Source organism: Anneissia japonica, unplaced genomic scaffold (assembly GCF_011630105.1).
Source record: "Anneissia japonica isolate Jap-2015-1 unplaced genomic scaffold, ASM1163010v1 scaffold287852_len814684_cov197, whole genome shotgun sequence".
Classification (NCBI taxonomy): domain Eukaryota; kingdom Metazoa; phylum Echinodermata; class Crinoidea; order Comatulida; family Comatulidae; genus Anneissia; species Anneissia japonica.
Genome location: NW_022704998.1, coordinates 366,532 through 378,664, shown reverse-complemented (window position 1 = coordinate 378,664; position 12,133 = coordinate 366,532).

Genomic DNA, 12,133 nt, shown 5'->3' with positions numbered 1-12,133 from the left:
CGATACATCCAATTTACAAGCATAACTCATCACTGACATGAGTGGAGACGAAGTAATGTAATTTCTTACAGAATGGTTACATCTATGATGAACAAGTGGCGAGTTGTAGATGGTACTTGTCATGAATGATCCCGAGATATAGGTTCGCGAGATGATGGATTCTCCGCTAATTGGAATAAATACAAAATATGCTTGTGACTACAAGGCAAAGCAAACACTATAAGTCACGCTTCACCGGATCTGAACACTAGAAATCTTAAATGACAATGCTGGTTTCTTTATTCTTTCAAAATGCTTGCACGTTTTTTACAATGTAAGAAAACAGCAATCAAAATTGATATAATTCGCAAACACCATATGAAGCAACAACACCATTATATATTATATTCTTATTCTCATTCAAAAGCGGGAACATATATTTACAGAACTACCATACAATACACAATTTTAAATAAATAAATTGTGTCTAATAAATATAATAATTTTAAATATTATTACCACATTGAGATTATCAAACAAATGTATAAATTAACAATTATGAAATATAAGACAAATAGAATAAATAAATAAAAAAAATATTGGAAAATAACATACAAATTTTGCTTAGGCCTTATAGTAAAAGCAACATAAAATCTAATAAATAAAAATATTGACAAGTAAGAAACCAATTAGTGGCAAAACTCAAGATTGTACTAAGCAGCTGTATCATTCTGGCCTTGATGTTCAAGCTTTTGGAAATTTATAAATTTTTGTTTTATTAGATAAGTATTAGATATATGCTGTCCATGTATCAAAAACTGTCTTGTGGAAGAATTTATGCGTGGGGAGAGGGAGAAACCGTATTTATGCCAAAATATGCTTGTAAAATATGAATTGGCTTCAGATAGTGGTACCGCACAATTTTCTCCATCAATTCCATTATACAAAAAGGAGTAATTAATTCCCTTTGTAAATAAATAATACCTGCGCCTACATTACTGCTGAAGTCCTTTAGTGTTTTATATATTGTCTCACCGAATTGCCACTTTTGCTGAAGCTGAGTGTGCCAAGCTCAAAAGTCACGTTGTTTTGTGTCACTATACATAACCAAAAATGGTCATCAAATTTATCATGTAGACGCATATGGCATTTATCATAGGCAAGATTCAAAGAGGCTCCACTTGCCACTCCCACCATATTTCTGAAAACTACAAAAAATATGGAAGAAAAAAAAAAAATTTCAGACCACCTAGAGGTGCCATAACACTAAAAGTTTATACCTCAGCCCTAACTATGGTGGGTTGAAGTGGTATAAAACCTTGATCTGTAAGTCTCTCCCTTGTTCCCCTCTATATTGCATTCCTAGATACACTACTGAGGATGGCATTAGTAATGAGGCTTTAGGCTTTTAACTGACTGGTCAGAAGTTCTGAGACTGGTTACATTGCTTCAAATCCATGAAGTTACTCCATGATTATGTATTTCGCCACCCAAGAGAAAGGCTGTGTGATGTTCATATGGGGGTTGGGATCCTCCCCTGCATGTACACTCTTCGGAAAAGAGTAGGGGATTGTCTCCCGGTGTACTGCCCAACCACCACCAGGAAGACCCCACTGGAAACAAGTCTTTTTCTAGACTTTTGCAGGTTATCCTTGGTGTTTACACCGAACAAATCCATTCACCCTAGTTTGATTCTATTAAATCTTTCTTTAATTTTACCCCTACTTGCTTACTGAAGCAAAATAGATGTCATTGGATCAAAGTTAATAAGAATGGAAAGAATGATAACGTGCATAAACGATATGAAAAACAACAGTGTGAGGTCAGAGGTCAGAATAGTCACATCTTGACATCTAAAAAAAATTGTTTACAGCAGTCCAAGAACATCGCTGTATAGCTACCTTTAAATTAAATGTTAAATTTTTTAATATGTTTTGGATATATATGAAGTAGTTAAAGTCTGAATGAAATAAAATGATATGAAATAAAATTAACAAATATAGATTCAGGGCACAGACTTTCATTGGATCAGCCATGATAATGAAAAGTGCCTTGAGGTGGTTTTTATTGCGGAAAGCCCTATAATAATGCATGACCATTGGAATTGATTATCACCTAAGTATGAGCATGGCCTGTAGGTATGATTTTTGAATGAACTTGAATGAAAGTGATCTAGTGTTGAATTAACTGCATGACTGCGAACAATCCCCAGGAAGCAGAGGAGGTGGCATGGTGTTTATGTATCCAGTGGATACTAATGAACCTTTCCTGAATGTCAATCAAACAACCGGCCAATCAGAAAAGGGCTAGCAATACACGCCAGTCTCACAAAAACATGTGTTGTCCCACAAACCAACAAGTTTGGTATGTTTTTACACTGTCATTTAATGGGACCTTTGCAACAATATCCAGAGGGTGGGGCTTAGTTGAGTACCATTACATGTGCTTAGTACATAAACACATTCAGTCCAATACATACTGTACATTCCATAAATGAGTTACCATATTGAATTTACTTTTCACATGGCAATAAAGTGATTCCTAGTGCACACTGGCATTTAAAATTTCATTGCAAATCAATTAATATCGGTGATTTGGTTTGCAGTCTCTTAAAACTTGCAATAAGGAAATGATGGATTCACCATCTATTTAGGGATGGATTAGTGCTAATGTTTGTCATTTTATTAATAACCTTGAATAAGTAACAAGTAACCTAATTATGTAGACAGCTGTGATACAGTCCACTACTTTATCTCCACTTGTCCTCCACATTATAAATGATGTCCATCGTGTTTCTTCACAACCCAATGCTACTTTTTAAAAATTATGTAACATACAATACATTTATGTATACTACATCATCTTCAATTATTGCCAGTTACCTATACCAAAGTTAGTATTATTATCAAATTAATTATTATAATAAAAATATTAATGATTATTAATTATTAATATTTACATAACAGTAATAATTCATATTAATATTATTAATTATTAGTAATTATTCATATTTGCATAAAAACTTGCAAGTCCTTATTTTGTGGGTTTCAAAAAAACCTGGTAAATACAGTGGTGATGTTTTCCTCAGCCTTTTTTCCCCTATAGTTCAGGATATTTTATTGCATTGTTTTTTGGTTTTTCTTGGTACATTATCTTTCCTCATCAAGTTCGTTGAACATTTTCTAAAAGTGGATATGTCTGCCATTATAAATCATAACATGTTATAAAGAAGCGGTTGGCGCATCAGTTGTGGCTTAGACTCCCACCCAGAGTACAAGTGGGTACCTGGTAGGTTCAAACACAAGCATGCACTGATTATAGCTGCAACATTATGAAATTCTCCCAAGGGACATTGTGTTCCATATGTGCTTGATCCAAAGACCCTGGAAAAAAATGACCCCAGAAAAAATGACCCTGAAAGAATGGCCCTGGAAAAAATGGCAACGAGAAAAAAAGACTCCTGAGAAAATGGCCCTGGAAAAAAATGGCCCCCAAAAGACATGTAGGTAAAAATGGCCCCAATGATAAATTTAGTAATAAAAATAGTTTTTCCAATTATTAAATTCTGCAAAAGAATAAGAATTGAATCAATAAATCAAAATAAATCATTATATGCATTTTTTTAAACTGAAATAATTTAGTTTTTGGGCAATTTCATGGAAGCGGAATCACAATTTGCAGAAATTTGTAACTTCAATCTGGGTATTGCTAAACCCAGCAAAATAGGTTGTTATGAATCAAATTATTTTTTTATGATATAAAAAGATACAATCGTAATTAAAGGGTTTGGATACAGTAGCAACAGAATACAGTAGCAACTACAGTAGTACTCTACAGCATAATTTTGATGACAAGAGGAGGCCTATTTATTACTTTTTCTTTTTTAATCTATGGACTATGTTGTTATTGATTAAGTAATATAAGTGACAACGTATTTGGGTAGATTATTTTTTGTTTTAAATAGTTCTTCTAGCAAATGATTTACGTTGATTTATTGATTCAATTTTTGCTATTTTACAACATTTAAATAGTTTGAAGATTAAAAAAAAAATCATGACTAAATTTTATCATTGTGGGGGGGGGGGGGAACAATTTTTGATTCATTGATTCAAATTCTTTACAGTACTGTAAAACGTCCATTTTACGTACCCCTTGGTACCAAGGGGTTTTCGTAAATTGAAAAATTTGTAAACTAAATCAGGTGTCAGTTTTCAATACCTAGGCCTAGCTATGCCCTGCCATTGAGCACTGACAGACTGGCGGCGGCCAGGCTTAGCACGAACGGACAGTGCAGCAGTGCAGTCTACCACGCTAGAGCCTAGCTGAATTTACAGTACCTTCGATAAAAACCAAATAATTTTAATCGCTGGCATTCTTCCACTTAACAAAATATTATTTTAACTCTTATTCAAACATCTGTATGTTTTATGGACCTTTCTATCATGTTCTTTCTAGTTTTAAGATCGCTGAATTGTGTTGTTTACATGCGTATCGCGATCATATCTTGAATTTCGCGATGTCAATAATTTGCTGACCCCAACACTATCGTACGTCATCGTAAACATGTACCCTCAATCCGACGACACTTGTGTTGGTAGTTTATTGTTCTGGTTAGGTTTATTTAAAATTAATATAGTGACATAAAGAATAGATGAGCCGTACTAGTCTAATATATAATAGAAAATAAAACTCGAGATATTCAGTACTTTTATGACTAGTTTATTTGACAATACACAAGTTTTCGTGTACACAGTGCACTTCAAAAGAAGTATATATTGCATGTGTTATGTTCTGTTCATAGCACTTGTTATCCTTGTACAGAATCAATCAAACATAATACACAACCTCTAATGCTCCCCAAGGAATATTCCAAGTGAAGCAGGTAATTCAGTACACACCAAGTTCACCTCCATGTCATCATTCAAATCTCTACTAACTACACGGAAAAATGTAAAAAAAAAAAAAAAAATGACACAAGCAGAGTGACCAGAATCAGACTCAAAACACAAACCTCAACCTAAAAGCCAATACACTATGACAGACCTGCTACCATGCAGTTGAGTGGCTGAAGAAATACATAGACAGGGAGTTCAAACTCTGGGGTCGGAACATAAGGCCATCTTAGGCCTTCAAATTACAGCTCTAAAATATACTCCAGATGGGGTTAAGTGGAGGGATTCTATGGGTTAAGAAACATTATAATTTCAGACAACAATAGTAGGAATTACACAAAAGTGATCAACCAATGTAACATTGATTGGCAAATTGAACACAGTGGTGTCTGATGATGGAAGGTCCCTGCCTGTCTGACGTGAGGAGAATGCCCGTCCACATACCCCCTACTGTTACCATGTTCATGTTATGTTTTGGTATCTGTCACTAAGTCACGGGAAATGGTTACTGATGTGCTGGACATCTGCTTATTATTACGGATAAATAATGAATTTAACAATATAAATAAATTAATACTTGGAAATGTTACCCTTGAACTTAGCAACAGACTAAATAATTCATCCATATTCTGTTTCATTCTCTCTCATGGCCAAAATTGCAGATTAAATTAAATTGTCCTGTTTATAAATAAACTTTCAACCAAAGCAAGAAAGGATCTCAGAATGCATTCTAAAAAAATCTGTGATAGATAATCCCTAAATCTTATCAGCCTAAAGAGGCTCTTCCAAGAAAAAAAAAACCGACAGAATATTTTTAATTAGCACTAGGCACAAATGAAGTCATGTACACTTACCTTGCTACAGCAAACGTGACCAATGCGAGTTATCAAATGCAAAACCAATCGCCCCTCAGTAAGTGCATTAGTCTAATGAACCATTGGTACTAGCTCTAATGTTATTCGTCCTATTAATGTTGCTTACCTAAATTCAGGATCAGGATAATTATAACCTCCATCCATGCTACCTTAACACTCTCACTCCTGATTGGACAAACCGCTAATTTCTAAACCTATCAGATGAAATAGTGTCAGATAATTTGCATAATTTGGTAAAGTATTTCTTTTTGTACTTCACAGAGGTAAACAAATCTGAATCGATATGCATTAAGAATATACTACAGTAATGTTTAATGTAAATTAATGTAATTACCACAGAAACTAATAAAAAAACAATGGTGTTACAATAAATACAAATGTATCACCTTTTAATTAATTACCATCATAAATTCTGTAGATGTGATGGAGTAATTCTATTTTAGTTTATTAAATATAGTTAGCACTAAGATAAATCAATTAAATACACATTCCAATCGATAAACTTAGCTTAGAATGTATGACACAACAGTAGAAGATAACTGTGACGATGAAAACGACAAAGGTGACAGTAGCGAGAACTGACAGTTACGACGGAGATATTGTCTATGTGTGTACGCTTGTCTAGATTCTGGCTTGTAAATTTTGAGTCATGTTTTTGTTTTTATACACTATTCTTTTTTTCATATTATTATAAATGTTCATTTCTTACACAATTACTATAATTGGGTTGGTTCAATATTATGCCAAAGATCTTGATAAAAAGACCCTGAGAAAAACAATTGTCAGTAGTGTTTAATAATGATGAATCTTATATGTTTTTAACTGCATTTTTTGTATATGATATCTTTTGTGGTTGAGAAAGGAGTATTGATTTATTGAAAAGAGGATGTGACACAAAATAGAATGCCTCATAAAGATCTCTGATAAAAAGCAAAAACATTCAATTTCAAAACCAACATCTCAGAATTTCAGACCATAATGTTCAAGAATATTATACTTAAAAGTAGTAAAATCGAGGTGGGACTTTGTGCTGCCTTTTCAATCCTTGGTTGGGTCTTGGTAATTTGGATAACCTATACAGGAAAGGCCTCCAGCGTAAGTAAGGAGAATTTTACGAAAAATCTTCACAATATTTGCATGTTTTTACTACTGTAATTATCAATTGTCTGCTGGAAATCAGTGCTGATAGTATCACCATGCACAGCAAGATGAAATTTGATGTGTTAAGATAGCTCATTTAAACAGATCTCCCGGAAATGGCTTCTTCAAACTTTGAACCCCCGTGTTACCAACTGAATTTTAGCACTTGAGTTGAAAATCAAGAAAAAAAACCAAAAAAAAAACACAGTTGCAATTGAACAGACAGTAGATAATACATGGTAAATGCTTTTGTAATTTCTATTTATAGAGTTTGGTTTAATCTTTAAACATAGATATTGTCCCTAGCTTATATCAAGTTGAGGCAACAATTGTATGATCAACAAAATATATTGCGGTAATCCTCAATGTGTTCTGCAACAAGATCTGGCAGCAAATACAGCCATGCAAGCAAAGTAAAGTTAAATATTTAACAGATTCAAACCACAGGCTAAAAAAAAAAAAAAAAAATCATTGCAGATGAGCAGGCAGGAGAGATTTCATTAGGAGAAGAACCACCATAGGAGAGATTTTTAATTAGTTCTACGCACCTGTTATTTATAAGTACCTACAACATAAGCTGGGATTCGATCTGCTCAGCATCATTTAGCACTCCAGGGCAGTACATGTACAAGGCATCTCAGGAGGCTATTTCCGTCTCCTTCCTCCTACATTGTTTAATATACTGTACTTGTTGAATGCATACCTAATCAAATATCTCGTGCTATTGCATATCATTGATTTTCTATATTCATTTATGTAATTAGTAGGCTTAAATGAAGGACACACAAGATACCCCTGCTCAGGCTGTTAAGTGTAAAGGAAAATATGGAATGGAATTGCCAAATAAAATATTATCATTACATTAGCAGTAGTCAACAATTTCTTGACATGTTGTGCATATGATACACCTTTAGACAGATATTGCTGTTGTACATGACAGACCGGTCTGTTTTCCCCTTTTTGGTTTACTGACATGGTCCAAGATCTTCCACCTGACAACAGGGAGCTAGTTAAAAAATAACAAAATAATGATAAATAGAAGTGTCTGTAAAGGTAGAGCCCAGTACAGTGAATTATTCTTTCTAAAATTCATTGATTCTATAGATGTCAAGAAGACTAAAGGAATTCAACAATTTGAAATATTGTATTTTAGGCCTATTTAGAATCTCAAAAGGAATGACAGGTTTTTAGTAAGTGGCTTGTTAATGGACACACAGGCAGTGATGTAATAATTCTTCTATGGTGTATGGAATACAACTATACCCTTGGTTCCTAAAAGGAGAACTCCGGGTTTGAAATTTATCCTTATATATCATCTATTTATTATTATATTATGATTAGTTATGAAATAAATTGGGGAAAAATAGTTGAAAATTTTAGGAAGAAAACAAGGAATGAAATTTAACATCGTAGTTGTGTCAAAAAATGAGGCAAAACATGTTTTTCAGTAGCTTGGTAATTTTACAAGAAAACTCATTAATATTCATGATTCTGCCTGCCTGTCCTAATTAAATGTGTGCTGAGCGAGTGGATTCAGGATGGGGGTGGGAGCCAGTCCCTAGCCTACACATATGGAAAAATTTGTAGCATCTGAGTTGCCATGCCCCCACACGCAGTTGATTTTTGTTTGTTTAAACAATTGTGTGATTTGTTAATTTTAAGTCACTTTTTCTTTCTGGTTACTTCGATTGTTGCATACACGGCCTTGCAGAATCTATTTAGTTGAGCCAAGTTTCCGTGTTTTAAATAAAGCTTATTATTATATTATTATTATATTCTCCTGTCCTCTAGCTAGGCCAAATACCCAGCTATGCCAAATAGCCAGATAAGCCAAGGCTAAATTAGGCTTGCGTGTGTGTTGGTGTTGCTGATAATGGCTGTGCATTCAAAACTTGTCCTGTCTTAACTTCTAAGCTGGAATTCCATTTTGCTCAAACATATATAGGTCTATGCACTTAAACCCTTTCTCTCTTACCCTTTTTTACATTTAATATGTCATACTGATTCAGAAACAATGTCCTGTCGTCAGATTTATAATTTGGCAAGCGAAGCAAATTATTCTGGCCCACAAGAAAAAATTAAATTATAAAAAATATATGTAAAGAAACTAAAATTAATAACCATTCGATAAATATTTTTTCAATAAAGTGAAGGCCAAAATACAAACTGGGCCAATGTGAAATAACAGATCTAGAATTCAACCCGTTACCCACCAATTGACAAACGCCAAAAGATTGGTAGTCTTAGTTCAGCTAAATATGAAATAGCAAATTAAAAATAAAAACTTTATCAGAAACTTTTTATTATGAGTAGACCCCAGATTTTACAAGCGAAATGTTCTTAGGCTTTAAAACCCTAGTATTTGGTGGATAAAGGACAGGTGAAGTCACACAGAAAATACCGCTTGACTGCCAAATTATTAAGTTGAACAAACTTTGCATGACTGGTAAAAAAAAAAACTGTGTTTTTGTCACGATTATACCTGTAACTTCATGTTTGGTTTGAAAATACTCCTACAGGATTACTATTACCTGGGAGTTGTATGGACGACGTCCAAGCAGGTAACAATACTTGCTTAAACGTAAGAAGCAAGGTCAATATGATAAAAAAAATATTATCTATTTTTACACTGATAGGCAGAAAAAGCCCACTTCAGGAAACGATACTTCGCCTACAGTTACACATGCACAAAGAAATAAAAAGACATGACAAGTTCTATTACCAGTTATAAACAACATAAAAACATTTAGTGATCTTGGAAAATATTTTTGGCATGAAAATATACTTTATTTTATTAGGCCTATGCAAGCTATTCTTTGAATACGGCACTTTACTGTATCACTTATTATGCTAAGTACTTTAAACCATCAGTTCCCAACAAAATCTAATTTTGCGAGAAATGAAATTAAGTGGTGGTGCCAGTTGCAGAGGCAGATTCCCATCAGAAAGAGCTCCCTCTCACTAAAGAAGAGAGCTCTCTCTGTCTCACTTAAGAACTCAACACATTCGTTAGGAAGAAAAATCATATATAACTTACAGAATATGAGGCTGTAAGATCGATTAGGGGCCTTAAGCATTCAAAATTATTAAATTGTTAAAGCTCCCGGGAGCTTAGCCCCCTGGATCCCCTTCAGAGGTTCTGGGACATCGCTCCTCTCCTGCTATTGGGCAAATGTTGGCACCACCAATTTTTTTTGGATGATTTTACACAAGCAGGAAAAAAAGATCAAAAAGCAAGAAAAAGTGTCCCAATTCCTCATTTGCCAAAATACTATATCAATCTTATGGTGCAAAAATTGTAATGAATTTAGTGTCCAAATATTGTGCTGTAGTACAATTAAAAATAGAACAGAATTTAAAATTGCCAAAAAAAACAATAAACGTCTGTGCGGCCAACAGGGGCCTTCAGCCACACATCTCAGAATTTTAGGTCCATAATAGCATGATACTTTGGCCCATGACATCAAATCGAAAAATAATTTGGTACTTGAAATTAATTAAGAACCAGGCAACTATACTAATTGTCTAGTAATCCATAGTACAGTTTCCTTTTCTGCCTTATATTAACCAGCCTTGTGTATACTGGAACATTATATAATTTATCAAAATGACAAGAATATTCAATATTCATGTTTAACATTAAGATTGTTTTGCAATGATAGAATAGTCATTAACATTATTTGTTCAGAAAAACGCTCTGATTGGACGAGCAAAATATACTATCAAACGAATTCACTTAACATTTTCAAATGCTGTCCTATATGTGTACATGGCCCATGCCTTTATGGTTTGCATCCCAACCTACAAACAAGTAAACATCCACCTCCTTCTAAACTACACCATATTACACCTGGTTAATTTATCCTTAAAAAAAATTTCAAATTCCTATTTCATTTAAATTTCTTCGATTTTAATTTTTTTGCTAAAGCCAAATATCACCCTTGGGTTGTTCGCCGTGCACTGATATTCAAAGTAAAACATGATTTATATAATACAAACAATATCTACTAACTATTCAATTAAAAAAATGATTTTTTTTTACTTTATTTTTTTTCATTTCCCTCACATCCAACAGCAGGTACACTTGCCACTTAAAGGATGAGAATGATGCTTTATAAACTAAGCCTCTTTATGAGGCTTACAGAGTGGAGTTGTTTTTAGCTGTGAGAAAAATTCCTGCTTTGACAGGAATCGAACCCAGCATCCTGGGATCAGAAGGCAAGAATCTTAACCACTGAACTATTCAACTCTACTCCAAAAAAAACCAAAAAAACATGCGTATGAGTTTGAAAAGCTAATTATTTTTTTTATTGGGCCTTACCTACTACTATTACAGTCACAGAACAATAACAAAAGTATACCTTTTTTAATAACCTTATTAATAAGAACTATTATATTATATTCCTAACCATAATGTATATCATTATGAATACTTAATATGACCATAGTTCACTGCACTTTCTTCTCATACTGTACCTTTGGTTGGTATTAATCATAAAAGTTAATGAACCAATTACTCATGAATATTGTTGTTCCTAAAAGCCACAATGAATGATGATGGAAACACTTCACTGTCATCGACCTTTTCAATAGTTACTACAGTATAACCACTGATTGTAGTAATACTGTAAAATTTATAATTTATTTGATACAAAATAATACGAAAAATAAAAACCCCAATTCAAGGTGGGACGCTTGATAACCACTCGTGGGTCATATGGAATCTGGAATTGATTTTTGCATAAAGGTGGCCTGATGTATGTCTCTGAAAAACTTTCTTTCACTATTATCACATATCTTTGTATTAATATCATGTAATGGTTAATGGCCTTATTTTCATCCCCACTGGAATACAACACAAAGTTCTGTGGATGACAGCAATTGCTCAATTTCATTTCTAAAAAGCAACATTACACATATTATTAAGACATTAAATTTGATACGACAATGAAGCTGACTAGATGCAGGTGATCTTCAGGCAATATGATTATTCAATCCCAACAGCTTCTATTTTCTGGATTTCCTAATTATTCACCTTTATTTGAACTGAGGCAAATTCAGGCAATATGATTATTCAATTCCAAAACATTATTATTTTTCTGGGTTTCTTTAAATATTGGCCGTTATTTGAACTCAAATGTTAATGCGGTACACACCTGACATAAATGTTTAAAATTTGGACACAACCCAAAGGTCTAAAATATGTCAAGGTCTCAATGCATTTAATATTATTTGCCCCGGTGAGCA